A 21954-nucleotide genomic window follows, 5' to 3' on the forward strand; every position below is an offset into this window, starting at 1 on the left:
CACACTCACACATGCACCCCCTCACAGACTTAAGACACTCTACACTCACGGCACACACACACATACACTTTCTCACACTCACAACCCCCAACCCAGACAGACACACATACACAGACAAAGACCCACATGCACACATATATTTCGTGGGTTGAATTTGTACATTCAGGGTTACATTTTACTTTGCTCAAAAACTGCATGAATTCATGTAAAACTCCGTTATCTCACTTCTTAGATTAGAATCAATCTAAACATCATGGCATAGACAGAGAACACAGAGGGCTAACACCTTCAACATATTGTTAACCCATTGTTAACAGCTAAGTTGAGAATGCAACTTTTTAAAAAAAAATTGTGATTTACACATGAAAGAAGTGAAACTATCATGATATTCAAACAGATGAAAGACTTAACAATCAACTTTTCAATGTATAACTTCAGTTACATCACACTGTAAATTTTTGCTATACATTCTGTGTGTTAGGATTGAGCCCTCTACTATCACCTGATGAAGGAGCGACTCTCCGAAAGCTAGTGTGCTTCCAGTTAAACCTGTTGGACTACAACCTGGTGTTGTGTGATTTTTAACTTTGTACACCCCAGTCCAACATCAGCATCTCCAAATCATAACGACTATTGGAAAAGTTTAGTAGTGGTAGTTAATATATACTTTATTTTTGTTATGCATTTCCATAGAGTCGCAGTTCAGCCAATTCAGTGGCAGAAGCGGAAGGAGAACTAAACTGTGAGATGAAACTTTCTAACAACAATGAGAACTTAATATGAGGTGTTTTTAAATTCTGAAGTAATATCTCGGACAGTTTTAATCTGCAAAGTAGACAGGAAATTTATTCAATTGCAACAATGAAAACTTTCGAAGATAGGATGTTCCAAGCCCCACATAAAAAGGGAGTTGTTATGAAATTGATGTGCAAAAGTGAGTCCGAGTAGTTGGGAAGTTTTTCAGAAAGGGAGTAAACAAACAAACACTGTGAATTTTCTAAAATAAACATACATGAAGCTGAACAGTGTCAGTAAGTCTAGAACCATTTGTGAAGAGAGAATGACAGTTAATGTTTCAAGTCTGTCACTATTCTTCTTCAGAGCTGAATTGATATCAAATATTTTCTCCTCTGCATTACGTCTACAATTCTCGATCAGAACACTATCCGTGTTCAAACTGAGAGGTTAAAGATTCTAATCAATTAGCTCAATGGAGGTTGGGGCAATAATATTATAAAGGACCCAAAGAAAAATGTTTTTCTTACAGTATGTACAGAACACCTTCAACATATTGTCTAGCTATCACCCATTGTTAACAGCTAAGCTGAGAATGCAACTTTTAAAAAAAAAGATTTTGTGATTTACACATGAACGAAGTGGGCGGCACGGTGGCACAGTTGCACAGTGGTTAGCACTGCTGCCTCACAGCGTCAGAGACCCGGGTTCAATTCCCGCCTCAGGGGACTGACTGTGTGGAGTTTGTACATTCTCCCCGTGTCTGCGTGGGTTTCCTCCGGGTGTTCCGGTTTCCTCCCACAGTCCAAAGATGTGCAGGTTAGGTGAATTGGCCATGCTAAATTGCCCGTAGTGTTAGGTAAGGGGTAAATGTAGGGGTATGGGTGGGTTGCGCTTCGGCGGGGCGGTGTGGACTTGTTGGGCCGAAGGGCCTGTTTCCACACTGTAAGTAATCTAATCTAAAAAAAACAAGTTGTATATTTTGTCAATATGTTTCCAATGCTCAGATAATTCAGCTCATTTTATGATTTCACCAATTTGAATATAAGTTTGAGTGGATATTTCACGGTGTTCTTCAGTTCTTTTCTGAATTTAGTCTGAGTCACAACATAAATGCATGTGTTGGTGCAGGAACTGAGAGCCTGTAACATAACTGAAACTCGATCCGTGATAAGGCGAGGATCATAAGCAGAATAATAAAAACGAACAATTGTAATTCGTCGATAAAGATTATACACAACTCGGGTTATCCATAAGAGAATAAAACTGCTGGATATACTAAAAAGTAAAACAATGGATTTCCTTCGGTTCTGTAGCTCTGTGTCCTTGTGATTCTCTCCCTTGCTGACACCCTGGAGGCCCTTACGTACTCGACTACTCACCACAATACGTTTAACTGTCAGAACATTCAGTAGCAAAATAAGAAGAAATGGGAGACAAGGGGTCAAAATGTAATGAAACATTTCAAATGCTGCCCATGTCGAGGAAAAAAGAAATGCAGATGTATAGGGACAATACCAAGGAATATTATCTTTTATATATAGTGGTTTATAAGCAAAGTACCAAGGGGCAGATTCTAAACAACCCAGGACACTCACTGTTCCTAGTGTCACTGCTGCTGTTTTCACAGTGCAATATTTTCTTTTCAGCTTCTCACAGCAAATGGCCACAAACCGATCAAAGGTGAAAGCAACTGTCAACCACACGGAAACCACGATGGATACAGAAGCAAGGACTGCAGTGAGACTGCACACTGGAGTGATATGTAGAAATGAATCTGGGAAATACTTTGCACCAATCCAACTTAAAATGGGATCGCTGATTATGACCAGGAGATCGGCTACTGCCATTCCAACCAGGTAGTAAGTTATACATTTTGATAGACCGCACTTTCCTCGGGAAAGGATTGCAATCGTGAGCACATTAGCTGAAAGAGAGAATGAAAATACCTGTAACGATCGTTACACTATTATTAGAACAATCCATTTGATTTAACGCTGCATGACAATTGTAGTTTTGCTACCATCACAATGGTGCACATTGTAGTATTTGAAATTCAATTACAAAAAGTGAAAACAATACAGAGCATCAATGAACACAAAATAGGCTCCACTGATCTATTTGGAGAGTCTGCAGTGCCGTTGTGGAATATATATTAGATGCAAAAAGGTTTAAAATGGGAATTGCGTTCCAACTAAATGACCAAGAATATTTGTGAACTGGGAAATCTACAAATTGTTTCTTCATGGTAAAGCAAATTCAAAGTATCATTGGAAGGCAAAACTGGTTGAGAGTCGCATATTTTCCTTTGGTCTTTTGAATCTACCTTGAAAAGGTAGTTACCGACTGGGCAGTTGAATGACATTGAGCCAAAGGTAACAGCAAAAAAAAGATAAAATCTGGGGAAGGGGAATGGACATGTGCAGATGGATTTGTAAACTTAATAATATAAAGCAGCGGATGAAAAATGAGTAAACATGATGTGATATAGAAAAATACGTTATGGTTTTGTGTGAGAGGAATACCAATATGAATTGCAGTGACACAACACATTAATAGATTCAAACATTAACTATTCACTAAAGCAGAAAATTCGAAAGACTTTTGCCTTGTACTCATAAAACATAGCGGACCAGAAACAGACCGAAAAAGGGACATTAATTCTTATAGAAGGAGAAGAGGGTGACGAACAGTGAATTGTCAATTTTAAATCTCATACCAGGAAGACTCTGCTTGGACCATAAGTTAGAATCACTGTTACCTGCATAAAACAGGAGCCTGTGCATTAATATATTTTGCAAACATGTGCAAATGCATCACATCACAAACATATCTGATTATCTTAATTTGGTTTCGGGGCACATTTTGTCACAATCAAATTATTTAATAAATTATCTTCAACAGTACGGTGATATTGCATTCTGGGTATAGTATTCTGAGGCCTGCAAATGTAACTTTCTTGAGCATGATAAACATGTTGTTCTGCGCGAATAACCAATGGAATTTGTTGTTTTATACAATGCATAAGTCGTTGGGAGTTGTCGTCTGCATTCCTGGCATCACATCAGCTCTGACAAGCATTTGTTGTGTCAATTATTTATATGTTAGGCAAATCGGTTTTTTTTCCTGGTTTTATGGCTGCATTTTCATTGCTCACAAAATCCAATCATGGTTTTATTGCAAAGGAGCAGCTTGACCGAGCGAGCATCATTTTTGTTCAAATTTTAAGTACCTTCTCAGTCCAAAGAGTTCTGAGCTAGAACGGATACGACTAAGCACTGAACTGGTGAACAGGCGCCTTTTGAATAGATTTTTTGACATTCAGTGAATAGTGCTTTTTGCATTCTCATAAGGGTGTTTCAGATTACGACGCTGTCCACGAACAGCAGATCAAACCAATGTAAAATTGAAGATAAATGAAATAGTCAGGAGCATCCTCAAATCAGTGTTCAATTATTTAATGCAGGGTTGGCCACATAGATAATTAAATTAAATTTACGACAACAATGCAAATACATGAACACGAAGAAATCGCATTTGATCTATGCTATGTTATTTCTAGGGAGGAGTTGAGGGACAGGGACATTACAATCCATATCTTGTAATACTAAGAGATGTCTTAAACGTGATCACCACTAAGTATATTTAAAACATATATGTTTCACGGAATAAAAGTATTACAATGTATTAATGGTCTGGTTACTTCCTTTAATACCTGATTCCAAACATTCATATTGGGAATTAATGATTTGGTGACAATATCAAACTCGAATAGCTGAAAAGACATGTCGTTCTTAAAAGACTTCAAGTAAATATTGAACACATTTAGAAACAGTACAGAAGGTTGTACCTCAAAAACAATAAGAAATAACACCATGGTATAGCAACACAATGAACACGGCTACACATAATTGCTGCAATTTCGACTTACTAGGAACTCCAACCGCTGCAAGAAAGGGATAGTAAATGTCTTGTATCAAATAAACTGCTGGATATCCCATTTCTGACAGAAAGAACAGCTTCCGAAGGTTTGGGAAACAACAGCTCCGATGAACACTCTGAGATAATCCTTTCCTTTGAGACTTAATTTATAGTGGTGATAACTCTCTGCTAACACATTTATAACTCAGTTCTTTGCTATTAGTCACAGTGTCTTGAACAAACACGTTAAATCAACAGCATTGACGAGGATGAAAATAATTTCACTGATGCAACACAAGTTTTCCAAGATTTGGAGATGCTGGTGTTGAACTGGGATGTACAAAGTTAAAAATCACACAACACCAGGTTATAGTCCAACAGGTTTAATTGGAAGCACTAGCTTTCGGAGCGACACTCCTTCATCACAATCACCTGATGAAGGAGCATCGCTCCGAAAGCTAGTGCGCTTCCAATTAAACCTGTTGTACTATAACCTGGTGTTGTGTGATTTTTAAGTTCTCCAAGAATCAGGATGTAATCAGAACGTTGCAATTAACATGTATTCATTCAAAGCTGTTTTCTATGAAAATTTCCACAGATTTCGGGAGTCCAGTAATGATGATCAGAAACATACTTGATCAGAAACTTCTCGAATTAGAATTTAAGAGGGAAATTTGACAGTTAAAACATAACTTTTATCTTACTTAAAGTCAAGATACTCGACAATGTGATTGCTTCTTCAATCAACCAACGTGTCATGCAGTTTCAATCAAGAACACAGCTTGTTACCTTTTCATAAAAAGGCAATAGGAAATTGGCAATCAGTGCTATCATTGTCATTTATGTCCAACTCATATAGGAACATTACTTATTTTCATGGGTATAATTAGGGGTGGCACGGTGGCTCAGTGATTAGCACTGCTGCCTCCCAAGTTCGATTCCAGCCTCGGCCGACTGCCTGTGTTGAGTTTGCACATTCTCCCCGTGTCAGCGTGGGTTTCTTCCGGGTGCTCCGGTTTCCTCCCACAGTCCAAAAATGTGCAGGTCAGGTGAATTGACCATGCTAAATTGTCCATAGTGCAAGGTGCATTAGTCAGAGGGAAATGGGTCTGGGTGTCTTACTCTTCGGAGGGTCGGTGTGGACTGGTTGGGTCGAACGGCCTGTTTCCACACTGTAGGGAATCTAATCTAAAATAAAAATTCAGTGTGACATGCATTGATGTGGATGATATTAGGAGATAATCATTGAAAGCACAGCACTGGCGTATTTCCCACTACCATTCCACTGCAGCTATTTATCTGATTATTGCATACTGAGTATAAGCTTCTCTTTTAACTCTTAACTAAATAGACATAACTTACCATAACTTACAAGACTGACTTACCATGCTCAATCTTCCATCATCGACAAATGATATGAAAATCGCTGGAATTATCTGGACCTTACAGAGTTCCATTGAACAATCACCTTCCACGTCAATCATGCACATTTCCACCAGGGTCCCTACGACATAATTTTAATTAGCTCAACACAGGAATTTACCCACACTGCAATGTTGAAAAGTTAATTGTATTTCTTTATTTTTCTACGTTGTACTAAGAAGAACTGTAATATCGAACTTTTAAGCTATTTCCTTATTTTTTTATTTTGTAACTCAGTATATTTGTACCAAAATGGCGCCAGGAATGGAGACTTTGTAGACTTTGGATTGTACTCCTATACTTCTGTATTTGAGTGCATGTGACAATAGGCGTAATTCCAATTCGAATTCTAATTTTAATATAAGAACTGGGCAGCTAGAATCGGATTACAACCTAAAATGTTGAGCAGGTGAATGATAGGAGCTCCAATAGCCACAAGAAGAGTGAGCGAATGTCTCTCACCTGTAGAAGTAAAATTTATGTAAGAATAATCGAATTCATCAGCCGACAGCTAGTGCTGGATATCTGAGTTCACAGCATCCAATTTATTGTCCTTTATATTCGAGGCATGTATACAATTGAAAGTTAACTTGGTCATTAATATTAGTTTCAACAAATGGAGCCATAATTCATCACACCAACTTTAAATTGGGCATTTGTACGGGTAGACCTCGTTCTATAATGAACAATGAAACTGAAATCATGCATCCAACTTCTCTATGTAATTACAATGCTTATGTTCACTGTTGGTGAGTCATGGACGAAGCCTATTAATTTACCTGCAGTGTACTGAGAAACTCTTGAACTAACCATATATTATTATCCCTGTTCCTGCAATTGTGTACTTGCATATAAACTGTAAGTTCTGACAACTGGGAAGATAACAATCACATCATGGATTGCAACATCTTTTTTTTAAATTGGTGTTGGAGCAAAGTCATTTAATAACCCATCGAAATTCATTTTTGTATACAATTCTGCAGTTACTTCCCCAATTGTTTCAAAGTGTTAATTAATCCACAGTAATTAGCGTACTTCTTCCTCCTGCCATACTTCCAGACCCACCATATACATATGTTTCATTCATGATAGTGTGACCCACAATCCCCACCATCCTTTACAAGTATAATTCTTATTTGAGATAACTTGAATTCACTGCCGATACTCCAAACAACTTTGTTTTAACAACTTTAGTAGGCAAAAGTCCAGTCAGTCGTACCTTCTCCGATCTCTGTTCTAAACCTGCAGCAAACGAATTCATGATTTTCCAAAATACTTTCTCTAAACTCTTATGCACCCATTTCTTGGTCATTAATTTCAGTGGTCCTCTCACCTCATATCCAGAAACTAATTCAAGTGGACTGCATTTAGTTGATTCATTAGGAGCATTGCTATTTGCAAAAGGTACAACTGGAATTCATTTACCCCAATCCTTTGGATAATCTTGACGATAAGCGTGAACGTTGTCTTTGAAGACTGATGCCACCATTTGATTGTATCTTGCGACTCTGTAAGCAGTGGATTTGCATCGTTTTACTCCTAAACTGTCCATAACTTCATCAAACAGTTGTGACGAAAAGTTTGACCCCTGGTCCAATTTTCTTTGTATGGGTAGTCTGTATCTCGTAAAACAAAAGAGTAACTCTTCTACAATCCTTTTATGTGCGATATTGCATAATTCCATTGGATACCTAAAAGAAAAATCCATTATGGGCAACAAATGTACAGTCCCACTTATTGTTTTAAATAGGTGTCTTATGCAGTCAATTAAGACTGTCATAAAATGTTGGTGAAACTGAGAACTGCAGTCGCTGAAAATCGGAGTCGAGAGCATGATGCTGGAATAGCACAGCAGGTCCAGCAGCATCCGCGGAGCAGGAGAATCGACGTTTTGGCACAAGACCTTCATCAGGAATGAGGCCTCATTCCTGATGAAGGGCTTATGCCTGAAACATCGATTCTCCTGCTCCTTGGACGCTGCCTGATCTGCTGTGCTTTCCCAACACCACACTGTCGACTTTTGTAAAAGGTTTGTTGAATGCGGGAATAGGTATTAAGGTTTTAACACTGCCTGCAGTTTTCCTATCACACGTATGATATGTGCATCAAAATTCAACTCCAGCATCATCTAGTGTAGGCCAATAAAAATTTTTTTGTTTGTTTGTTTGTTTTGGCTTGGAATTTCCTTTCTCCCAAGTCACCTCCTACTCGCAATTCATTTGCTTACCCACAAGACCCCTTTTCTATAACCCACCGCTAATACGACTTGACAAAATTCTGCCCATTTCTCATCTCGCTGAATATGTGATGGTCTCCATTTCCTCATTCAGACTTCATCTTTAAGATTGTAGCATTCTGGGATACACTGGTATTCTTCAACTGTGTATGCTTTTTGATCTCATATTTCTGTTGCAATTTAACATATTTCACAGACCTAAAAATATCCACTTTATCATCCATTTGAGCAAGCCGTTGGTCAAACATAGTTTCAGATAATGAACTCCAAACTTCCTTTCTTTACTATTTTATTTCTCCTTCTATTTCCACCTGTGGATTTGGGACCTTGGTACCTCACAGTCAGGAAGAAAAATCTCTAGATATACTTCCTGTAACACCTTAGTTGCCAGATTTTGCACTGGCTTAACAAACACAGTAGACATCACTCCCAGCGGTGCTCTAGCTCTATCATGAGCGACGATAACCCATATGCCATGAAGCACGAATTTCTCTGTTACTCTTACCACCACTTCACCACATTTTTCACCGGACTCTCCAACTTCATTTTATATAATGGAACGTTGTGCTTCTTAGCATGGATTATCCTTAATTAATGTTACTCTTATTCCAGGAAATCTCTTTCTGAATTACGTATCTCCTCATCTCCCACCATCAAAGTTGGACTTGCTCCTCTACTTCTTAAAATCTTAATTTATTTGCCTACCCTTCCTGGCATGCATGAGTAAATCTTATCATCACAAGTAAATTATTTAAAGAGATCTTGAACTTCCTTCTCAACCATCCCCTGACTAGATTGTAGATTCCTTGGCAGCTTTTTAGATTCTACTGTACTTTCCTTTACCACTTCAACAAAACTCAGTCGTTTATCCTACTTTCCCATATCCATCTTTCCAGTAATTTTTCTAAGTCGACAATGCTGCAGCTTCATGTGGCTTACTTTATTGCAGTGAAAACACCAGAACTTTTGACCTTTTCTTTGCCTCTCATGTGTTTCTTTTTCGAATTCTGTGGTAAACTATCATTCCTATCTTCAATGAGATCTCCCTTTTCTCTACCAACTAAGGATTTGTCTCTTCCTCAATATCTATCCCTCCTTAGATTCCGAAGATGTGGTGTATAGGCTAATGGTTGTAGCTTATATGCATTAACATGGCATTTTTCATCTCATCATACTCCACAGATATCTCGTCTGACAATGATGCAAATATTTCACTAGTTCGCCCGACCAACTTTGCAGTCCCCACATGGACAGTGGCCATTTCATTTGGCTTTTAACTCTCCTAAAGTTACAGTACACGCACATCTTCATAACTACTTTCTGCAAATCTCCTGAAGTAACTTCTGCCAATCTCAGGACACTCATAGTGATTGAAACAGCCTTTATTACACTACTTAAAACTACTGAATGCAACACCCAAAAGGAAAAAAAAAATTCCAACGCTCACCTTTGAGTACAATGATCCTAAAGCTAAACCTGGAAGTAGAGATGCTTATGCAGACCGTGCACTCAAAATATATTAAGAAGATAGCCTAGATCTTACTTTATTTTATTTCACAAGTAAGTTTAAGGAGTAGCGTTTCAGATGCAAATCGATTTGTCAAAACTACTCGAAGTTAAGCAAAACACACTTTTTAAACTATACTTAAAATGCAGACGGAATAAAAATAAAATAAAGATAGGAAAGAAAAGTGTTAACTGCAGGTTTATTGAAATACTTAAGATGCTTGTTAATTGTATTTATTCATTCACAGCATGAGAGCCTTGCCAGCTAGGTCGACACTCATTGTCATCCTTAATTGGCAAAAAGACAGTTAAGAGTCAAGCATATCGCTTTGGATTTGGAGTCGCATGTAGAACAGACCAGACAAGGAAAGTAGTTTCCTTCCCTAAAGAATATTAGCAAACCAGATGGGATTTTCTAATAATCGACTCACGATCATCAATGCACTCTTAATTCCAGAATTTCTTTAATCGAATGCAAATTCCACCATCTGGCATGACAGAATTTCGAACCAAATCCCCAGAACATTACTTCGGTTTCTGAGTTGACTGTTCCCATATATGATCATTCCATAAACACACCCTTGTCAAAGGAAAATTCAGTAAAGTTGATTGTCACATATGCAAGTATAGCAACAGGAACAGAACCCCAGCTTTCAGATGTAAAAAGGAGAGGATCAGAGTTGTTAAATCCAGCTTCAAGACACCAGTAACTGCAGAAAGCTGAAACTACAAATCCTGTTTCTATGGGTGCTCGACTCCACTCATTCAGGCTGCTTATATTGTTTCAAATTAAAGAAAAAATATCAAAGCTCTCACAGGCTATTCACGTTATTAAGCAGACCATTCTTTGCCTCTATCTCAATATTTATTCATTTAAAAAGGACAGAATGAACTTTAGAGCTATGATATCGTCACAGCACTTATTGTCCACTTTTGACATAAACCATACATTTGACAGTTGATTGCAAACCAGAAAATTGTATTATAGCTTCTGCCCAGATGAAAAATGAGCCGCTGCTCCTTAACCAATGCACACAAATATCCCACGATTTTGCTCCTAGCACTGCAGATTACAACACTTCAGCATTTCAAGATACATTTTAATGATTGGAGGCTTCATTGTGTTTGCGAATACTTAGATCAAGAGAGCTACCACAATATGGGAAATGCATGTTTATCTCTTCTGCTGATTAATCAGTTTGCAACTAATTGCGATCTATACGTCCTGTCCAGTCCTCTTGTTGAGGCATTTAGTATCCATTTGAACAACGTCCTCGAAAAGATTTCACATCACGACAAAATATTTTTTCAGCTTCCTCGAGTCCAAAGTAAACATCAGACAATGCATATTTTCCTTAAGCTAACATATTTCTGTTGGTAGCAAAGTCCTTACAAAGTTCGACTGTACCATATCTTCCTCGATAATTACATCCTTCCTCGATATATTTTATACATTTTAACAAGGAATGTTCATTTCGTTGGCTGAGCCAGAACTTCTTATTCATCACGAACAGGCCTTGCAAACGTGGTGGTGAGCTACCTTCTTGAATCGTTGCATTTCATTTGGTACAGGTACATCCACAATGCTGCTAGAAAAAAAGTTATATATGGTCAAACAATGGCACTGAGGAAACGGCGGCATATTTGCAAATATATATGGCGAGTGGCGTCGGATAGGATATTGCACTCGTTGGTATGCATTTATATTTCCTGCCCTTACCATCCTAGGACGTATTAGTTGTGTGTTTCAAAGGTGCTATCTAAGGAACATTGGCAAATCATGTCGATTGTAAATATTTTTACTCGGGTGCATTTGTGAAGGAAGGAATGAACGCTTCTGGGACAGAATCATCTCAAAAAGTCGTTATGTTCTGAATAGTGTAAGCTTCTTGAGTATTGTTGAAGCTACATTTGATGAGGCGATTGAAGTGTATGTCATCACTCTCCTGACGTGGGCCTTGTAGATTGTGGACAAGCCTTTCGGAGTGGGAGTAGATTTTTCTTTTCAATTAGATTTTTGGACTCAGACTTGCTCTCACCAAGACAATATTTGCATCAATTCTGCAGTTCAGTTTCTGGTCAATGAGAACTACCAGGGTGTTCATCGTGGGGAAGTCAGCAATTGTGAGGTCTGACGAAGAAGCAATGATCACAAATTTTGTGATTTCAAATAAACCTGTTGGACTATACCTTAGTGTCATGTCACATCTGACCTTGTCCACCACTGTCTAACACCAGCACATCCACATCAATTTTAGTGAATTAAAGGTCAAAGGTGTTGGCGATAGTCATTTGCAAATGTCACTTGTCACTTGTTAGCACAAGCCACGACTGAAACTCCATGTAATACTCAAGTTGTGGGCTACCAATTAATTTAACCAGTTAGACTGTAACATTTCTGGTCGTATGAACCATATTTCAACCCACAAAGGAGAAATTATACATGTTTTCATAAGCAACCTAGACAAAGCAATCATAAGACACAGGAGTAGAAGTAGGCTACTCAGCACATCGAGGAGGAGAAAGTGATGACTGCATATGCTGGAGATCAGAGACAAGTGTGTGGTGCTGGAAAACCACAGCAGGTCAGGCAGCATCTGAGGAACACAAGAATCGACATTTCTGGCATAAGCCCTTCATTCCTGATTAAGGACTTATGCCTGAACATTGATTCCCCTGCTCTTCGTTTGCTACCTGACCTGCTGTGCTTTTTCAGTACCACACTACTCAACCCAGGTTGCTCCACCATTCACTGCACTGATAAACCTAAATTTTACATCATTGAATTTTCCCCATAACTGATTCCATGACTGAGTAAAAATCTATCTATCTTGGACTTGAATATTCTTAATGACCCATCGCCAAGGAATACCACAGATACACTACCCTCAGATAACAAATCTTCCTCATAAATGAGCAATACGTTATGACGAGATTAGGCCCTCTGGTCCGAGATTCATCCACAAGGGAAACATTGTTTCTTATTCTACCATGCCAAGAACCCTTAGATTCCTGTATGTTTCAATATTGTTGCCTCTGTACATTTCGAACTCGAATGAGCACAGCTCCAAACTCCTCAAATTCTCCTGATAAGACAATGCCCAAACATATGGAATTAAACTATTGAAATTTGACTGTACTGCCTCCAAGGAGAGTCAATCTTTCACTCGGCAAAGGCTAAAATTACTCACAATCTTCGACCTCTCATCCGAAACGGATTTCATTTACATTTAGTAAAGCCTCCCTATTTTGATGACACATCCAATTTGAAATATAGGCCAATATTTCATTTGTTTTCTTTATTTCCGACTGAAGTTGTGTTTTAGCGTTTTGTAATTTACGTCCAAGATCTATCACATCCTCTTTTATTTCTCTATACCAATGTTTTTCTCTATTTATATAATATTCATCTCCTTTACACTTCCATGCACTTATTCTAATAGTCACGTTTATACCCACACACCCATCGAGTACGTATCCCTCTGCAGAATCCGTACGTCATCTCACCATTTGCCTTTCCACCTATTTTTGGGGCCTTCTGCAAATTTGGCAACAAATCATATACATTCCTCATCCAAGTCATTAATGTATGTACTCTATATAACTCGAATCAAACTCTCCCAATGCATGCAGGGATCAGTGCACATTCACTCAAAGGTCGAATATTTCCTCTGCAGATCTCAGCATTCCGTGATTCATTGTGCATTTTACTGTTTTCCTTCAACTCCAAAATGCACTGCATCACACTTAACCAGGTTGACTTCCATTTGCGAATTGACTGCCCATCTGATCAGTCCATATTCACCTTCCTGCAAAAATATGTATTCTGCAGTTAGACAGGTATTATGGCTCTTTTGTTTGTTTGATACACAAATGTCTTCCATCATGTACGCTACACTTGTGTACGAATCATTAATTTATTCGACAAAAAACAGGGTAACTCTTACAGAGTTCTTCAAAACCCAACTGGGAACAAAAAGTTTGTAAACAAAACAAGATACCATGAATATTAATGTTTTGGGGTGGGGACATGTGGCTTCTGTCACGTAGTCAATTTATTTCTCATTATCTTACATTCCACTGAAGGGAATGGATATTCGCTTGGTTTACCAATCTGCAATGTTAGACCTTGTCTTTGCAAAATTCATGTCGGCTCTGTAAATTGCATACTTCTCAACAATCCCAATTGTTGCATTCTCAATAAAGAAAGTCTGTCAAACATGGTCTTTCCTTACCTATTTCACGTTGTAAAACATTGGTTAATTTGTGGCTTCGCAATATACAATAATTTTCCTGTTGCTACAGTTATTTGATTTATCCCAGACTGGCTTATTTTTTTAAACAAACTCATCTTAGAACAAGAGAAAAAGGTCCAGGACCAAGTCAAGTATTATGACTGCTGTACGAATGGGCAAATTTTAAGCACTTGCCAGTAATTTTCAATCACAGAATTTTTTTAAAAAAAGCTTGATACTTGATGACAGGAGTCTCTAGGCTTAATAGAATCCTAGATGTAACTGGATGTCATACGTAGGATGTTCCCAAGTACCTACAGCCCCGATTAGCACCACTTCTTCCTTGCATTACTAGTAAAACTCCATTTCTTCTCTCTCCTTCTGGACATTGATTCCATAGATCTATCTCACTCGGCCACCATCCACAACACCCATGTCTTCAGAGAGACAGTCATACAGATGTACAGCCCAGAAAAAGGCCCTTCGCAGCTATGCCAGTTAAACATGACCACAAAACTCTTTGAATGCCATTTTCCAGTACTCTGTCCATAGCCTTGGGTGCTTGGCATCTCAAATGAACATTTAAATCCGTATTCATGCTATGAAGATTTCTACCTCTGCATCGTGGCAGGCAATCTCTTCTGGATTCGTACCATCCTTTGAGTGAAAAAGCTTCCTCACATCTCTTCTAAGCTTTCTGTCCCTTACCTTAAATCTATGCACGCCCTCACCTCACCCCCGATAAATCACCGTTTCATAAGGGGAGAGGTTTCGTTCTGTCAATCTATCTATGGCCCTCCAAATTTTGCACTCCTCAATCATGTCCACTCTGAATGTCCTCTGTTCTAACATAAGCAACATCGGTCTGTTTATCTTACTTCATAATTAAACTCAGCAGCCCAGGCAAATCTACAAACAAAAAAAAGACATGAACTGCAGATGGTGGAAATCTGAAGCAAAACCAGATACTGCTGGAGAAGATTAGGAGATCTGGCAGTTGCTTTGGTAAAGCACATTCAACTGTTTGGGTCCATCACCCTTCTTTCTCCATTGTGCCCTTTCCAGTGCCATCACATTTCTCCTGTATTGTGGATTCCAGAACTTAACACAATACTTTTCCTGTGGTCTAATTAATGTCTTATAATTCGAGCATAACACTCCTGAGCTTAAACTTTATTCCTCATCTTTGAAGAGTTGATGTGCCCAAGATTATACAAATGGTCTCCATACGTGTAATTAGATTTCTGTGATTCAAAAAGCTAACCTTTATGCAGCAATAGGAACAGTTTTGAAACTCATCAAATGACCGTCATAACTGGTGCCAATATGGTACTTTTTTTCATGCCCTTGCATGTTGTTTTTATTTTTTAATTGTTGAATGAATTTTTGAATTCGTGAATGCAGTAATACATAATGTGCAATAATTTTCGCCAATTTTTCAATTTGTTTCAAGGTTCCCTTCTTATTGGCTCATAAGCATAAATGTCTTGACTATCAAGTGAAATTAACTTTGAAGATCCTGCTGCTCTCCTTTTTACATATTTTGTTTGAATAGTTTCAAAGTCAGTTTCACTACGAATCATGTGACAGTGTCATTATCTAAAGTATACGTTTTTGCTCTTCATGTCGAAAATGAAAACCTTTGGTTGTTCATGGGAGTGTGGATAGTGGGCGGGAACATGTACATCCTGTGCACCCGGAGTTTCGGATGGTGGTTAAATCATTCAATGTCGTGCTCTTAAAACATCTTGGTAAAGAGCAGATGGAAATCAATCATCACTATTCATTTCAGAACGCTCTCATATCTCTCTGTTTTGCATTAAGTATTTCACATTTCTAAAATTTACTTTCTCAAAATCTTTTCATGTTTCAATTCTAAAAATACTGCAGACTCAAATGAACAAGTTCCCTCGAGAACGTGTTGCTTCTCTAGAATTTATTTCTGCATGTATTCATCCTTGATCTTAAATGAGTATTTGTTGTTTAGTTAACGACAACTTTTAGCTCATTCCCTGCTCACCTTTTAACAGTTATTTTGGTGTGGAGACATTTAGCTAAGTCGACCACAATGAGTCTTACAAGAACAAAACTCCATGAGCTGGCTTGCACATTCAAAACCTTGATAGTGGATTCTTTCCTTTTGACTGCAAGAAAGTCTTTTGAAATAGCAGCTTTCAGCAGTTTTATAATATGCAATAAAGTTGATGAATTCTTTGGTAGCCATGATGTGGAGGTTCTGGTGTTGGACTGGGGTGGACAAAGTTAAAAGTCACGCAACACTAGATAATAGTCCAACAGGTTTATTTGGAACTGTTGGCTTTCAGAGCTCTGCTCTTGCAGTGATGCAGAAGCAGCACTCCAAAAGCTCATACGTCCAAATAAACCTGTTGGACTATAACCTGGTGTTATGGCATTTTTACTATGTATTCTTTAACAGTTTCCGGGGTTATCCATAGATCGCCCATTTATTAACTGAGTATAATGATTTGGATGCTTCCATAAAAGGTACAGTTAGTAAATTTGTAGATGACACCAAAATTGGAGGTATAGTGGACAGTGAAGAGATTACAACGGGATTTCGATCAGATGGGCCAATGAGCTGAGCAGTGGCAGATGGAGTTTAATTCAGATAAATGCGAGGTGCTGCATTTGGGGAAAGCAAATTTTATCAGATCTTATACACTTAATGGTAAGGTCTGGGGAGTGTTGCTAAACAAAGAGACTTTGGAGTGCAGGTTCATAGCTCATTGACAGTGGAGTCGCAGGTGGATAGGTTAGTGAAGAAGGCTTTGATATGTTTTAATTTATTGGTTAGAGCATTGAGTACAGGAGTTGGGAGGTCATGTTGTGGCTGTACAGGACTTTGCTAGGCCACTGTTGGAATATTGCGTGCAATTTCGGCCTTCTTCCCATCGGAAAGATGTTGTGAAACTTGAAAGGGTTCAGAAAAGATTTACAGAATGTTGCCAGGCTTGGAGGATTTGAGCTATAGAGAAATCCTGAACAGGCTGGGGCTGTCTTCCCTGGAGCGTCGGAGGCTGAGGGGTGATCTTGTAGAGGTTTACACAATTATGAGGGCATGGATTGAGTAAATAGGCAAAGTCTTTTCCCTGGGGTCGGGGAGTCCAGAACGAGAGGGCATAGGTTTATGGTGAGAGGGGGAATGTATAAAAGGAGAAGAAGACAGAGCAAGCTGTATACAAAGTATCACGACTAAGGGGAAACTTTCCTCTAAGGGGAAACTTTTTCACACAGAGGGTGGTATGGGTATGGAATACGCTGCCAGAGGAGGTGGTGGAGGCTGGTACAATTGCAATATTTAAGAGGCATCTGGATGGGTATATGAATAGCACTGGTTTGGAGGGATATGGGCCAGGTGCTGGCAGGTGGGACTATATTGGGTTGGGATATCTGGTCAGCATGGATGGGTTGGACCGAAGGGTCTGTTTCCATACTGTGCATCTCTATGACTCTATCCATTTATTTGCAACTTCCAGCAAATTATTCATCAATCCCAATTCCAGGAACAACAATGTCTAAGTGGTCTTAAATGGTTCCTTTGAAAACTAAATCTGCAGATGTTAGTTTTGAGTTCTCCTTTTCCGAAACAGTTTGACGCAGAAGATAGCAAATGGCCCGACTTATCATGGTTAAGTCTGTAAAAGACAAAACCTTTAATCGAAATCGGAAGCTTCTAAATTTCAACACTCCATACATCTCATTGTATGGTAGGTATGGTACGGTGAAAACTGTCTACAGAAAGAATTAATACTCTGTTGGTTTGACAAGAGAAGGAGAGCAAGTTGGCGACTGATGTCACATTGAAAATTAAATTTGTCTAGACAACTACCTAAATTATCTGATCATGTTTAACTGGTGTTTTAACTTTGATCGTCCTTTCTTTCATCTTACAATTGATCTCGATTGTCTCAAACGCATTTTAGTACATTTAAATTCACATTCAACACAGAAGCACGTCATCCGTACATTTACATTTTCTATATGCTCTCTTAAAGATTTTTCAAAAGCTGTGTTCAGTTGAATGCGTGACAAATTATTGCATTTTTCTCTGTTTTGAGATTATACTGCGCAAAAAATTGTTTGAATTTCCAAAGCGGAAAACACAGCTCATGGCATGCCAAAACTTTCAACAATTTTGAAATTCTTTGTGAAATCGAGTTTGAATTCATAACGTTTTGTGAAAAAACACCCTAACTGGCATTCTAGCCTCTAACTATGGTGAATTACATCCTCTCAAACTTTGCTTTGATGGGCAGTCGTGATTCTTTGTATACAGCTTGCTCTGTCTTCATCCCATTTCTCCAGCTGTTTGCACGTTAAATCATAGAATCCATACAGTGTGGAAACGGGCCAGTCGACCAATCCAGTCTACACTGACTCTCCGAAGACCATCCCCACCAGACACACCTCCGTAATACAGCCCTGTAACATTCCATCTCCCGTAGCTAATCTTCATATCCCTAGACTATGAGTAATCTACCGAACCCGCACATCTTTGGAATGTGGGAGGAAACTGGAGCACGCAGACATGGGGAGAATATGCAAACTCCACACACACACTCGTCCAAGATTGGAATCGAAACTGTTCCCCTGGTGCTATGAGATAGCAGTGCTAATCACTGAGCCACCGTACCTTAATCGCAAAGATTCATATTGCAGCTACTGAGCTGTGCCTTCTTCTTAAAAAATTTAAAATGGTGACTAGTATTTCTTGCTGACACAACCGTCAGTTTATTTTCCTCCTGATGTGCTCTTCGAGTTACACCAATCTGTTGAAATTCCTTTAAATATTTTTGACTGTTGTTTTGTTCTATACATGGTGAGAGAGCTCTCTGATCCTCAACCAAAGTTTGCAACATTTCCTTCCTTTATTAATCCTGACTCCATTTTTTAAAAGATTGCATCACATTCTGACTTTCTTAAGACATTTCACGAATTCATCCAGCACGGAAGTGGCTCACTTACAGCCCCAAAGTCGACTTGACGAGCGTGTGTCTGGCTCATTTCGGTTCTAACAGAACGTGGATTTAGCTACCTCAGCCCCAGTGTTTGAGCTAAATCAGATTTTGCTCAACCATTGCTTCCGTGTGAATTCTCCACACACACAGCCTGGGGTAGTAACCATTCTGTTTTTCGCACGTCTATATGCATTCGATCTCCATATTCTTTGATATACAATCAATCTATCTCAGACCAACCCACTACATAAACTGTTGGCGGTAAAATATGTACTTATGCGTTTTGCAGTGCTGCTCCATTTGTCTTCTGTCTTCACATATGTCTTTAACGGTCTTACTAACACTAGTCAGTAAGCTGCTTAATGCAAGGTTGAAATCTACCTTCTAATTATTGATACAGACGTATTACTTAACTCTTAACCTCTTAAATTTAAATTTCCCCAAAAATTAATAAACCAAGATTTTGGTAGAATATTGTAAGCGGAATTAAATGTGTGTACTGAAAACTTACTGAAGGCATGCATACTGCATCAGGGTAGAATTATTAATCACTCTTCTCTAACACATAAGGCCAAGAGAATCAAGAAAGTAGAGTCGATATATGGGCACGGAACAAACTATCACAGTGCACAAGTCGAGTTGTGGTATTATTATTTCCAGTTCCACAAAACAAAAATGCTGAAGAATTTTGTGACCTGAGTACATTCAGTTTGATACTTAGGACATATTCCTTCTTAATTTCATGGAGAAAATTTACAAGAACGACCATCTTTTAAATCGTTGGGTTGCAAGGTCAGATTTTGAAACGTTTCAAAAGACAGACTCTTATTACATCGAGGAAAATGTGTTTCAATTGAATAGATTATGTAAGAAATTCACAAATTGTGTTGGTAATGTTAGCATACATAATCTTCTGATGGGTCTGCGTGCACTACATACGAATGTGCACCGAGTCTGAGCTGACTTTGTCAAAACGAGATAGTACTTTAGATAAGCAGCCATTTTAGCTGACATAAATAAGATATACTACGCTGTCATGGGGAAAAACTGTCACATACTTTGGAAATCCCGCACTATGAAAGGTGCAGTAATGTGGAAGGCAGGGGAGTAGGGGTGCTGATTATTGTTAATGTTAAGGAAATGCGACAATATTAGAGTGTCATTAATGAGGAGGCAGTGCGCTGATAGAGGAGAAACTAAATAAGTGCTGCACAATGAATCACTGAGCTGGTGCGTGATAATTCAACATTTAGTCTTCCAATGAAGCAGCAAATCTAGCCTCTCCAGTTTGAAATTCTGGGCAGCTGTCAACAGTCCCAATACCAGCCATTTCCAATATGCAACAGACTATCAATAACATTATGAACAAAACACTAGTTGTCAAATTTTGCCATGTATGTTTATTTTATCTATCGATCTACATAGCTATTTATCCACCTATCTTAAATTGTGCGTTAGGCTTTTGTGGAGAAATGCCTTTGCATTTCATACCTGTCATTTGTTGATATTTATGATTCATGTGTCCTGAAGCAAGATTGCCCAGAAACATCTTGGAAATTATCTCTTCGACCTAATTTTAACATCAACACCACCTTCTGTAAACCGGCATAGAATATCGTGTAGGTGAGTACAGGCGCTGGGAATAGATATATGTAATACCTCCTATGTATTCTCTGTGGTTTTTCTTGTCTATTACACCGTGTCTCTCCTGCTAACTACCCTCTTTCCACAATGAATTGCCAAGAGTTTCCCATTCAAATGAAACTTTATTTCTTCTATAAACATTTGCATTCATCATATAAATTGCATACAAGTACTTTTACTTTTATCCAGAGTGCATCTTGTAAATTTCTTCAAGATTACGATTTCCAGAAATTCATAACTGCATTGCCTTACCTATTCACCGTTTAGAACATACTATGTGACTGCCACATCACACACAAACTGTAACCATTGTAAAATTGTCCTCATTTGTTGAATAAATTGCCTGAGTTCCACTTGGAAATTAAGTTCATCACCTCCACTAAATTAATTGAGTATTATTTTTCCCAGAACAGGTGATGCATGGCATTCTGTTGGAAATTCCTTACATTCAGTTCCCAAATTATTTGCCTCCATTCACGTTCTAATTAGCACGAGTGTTCAAAGTTCCAACAATTAAAGGAATGTTCATTTTTCAACTGCAGTCAGAGTAGTTCCACGGAAACCCAAAACAAATCTGCCACAATTTTAAAAATATACTAATGTGCACAATTTAGAGCAATCCCAAGATATTCCACATTTATATCAAGGGGAAGAGGATAAGGAGAGAAAGCGTATGCACATTACAATTCAATATGTGCATAGCGGAAGACGACATTGACAGGGTATTAAACATGTATTTCACAACTCTCTTCACTTTGGGGAAGTAGACTGGAGGTGTAGAGTTAGGAAGAGAAACTGAGATTCTTGATTAATTTAACCTCAGGAATGTGGAGTTATTAGAGTTTTTGGCTAGCTTCAATGTGTTCAAATCTCTAATTCAGGACGAGTTGAATCCCAGGATGCTCTTTACACGGGCGTTACCAGATGAGATAAATTAATTCTCCATAGTCTTAACGGATCATAAGGCTGCTCTATGGTTAGACGGAGAAGACTAGAGGCAGTTTCAACCTGAGGGTTAGCATGCCTCAGGCGAGGGGACTGGCTGAGGAGAAGAGTTCTTCGGGGTAATCTCAGGCAGTGTTGAAACCTATGTCTGAGGCATCACAAACCAGTTGTCCAGCCAACTGAACTAACGGACCCCAGAATGGTTGGAGGGAAACTAATATTGTTCCACTTTACACGCAAGGTGGTACAGCTAAACAAAGGAAATGTGGAGAAGTGTTTTTCACATCAGTGGTAGGCAAACGACTGTGAAAATTCTGAAGGAGTACATAAT

The sequence above is a fragment of the Chiloscyllium plagiosum genome, chromosome 8, assembly GCF_004010195.1.
Source record: "Chiloscyllium plagiosum isolate BGI_BamShark_2017 chromosome 8, ASM401019v2, whole genome shotgun sequence".
Lineage (NCBI taxonomy): Eukaryota > Metazoa > Chordata > Chondrichthyes > Orectolobiformes > Hemiscylliidae > Chiloscyllium > Chiloscyllium plagiosum.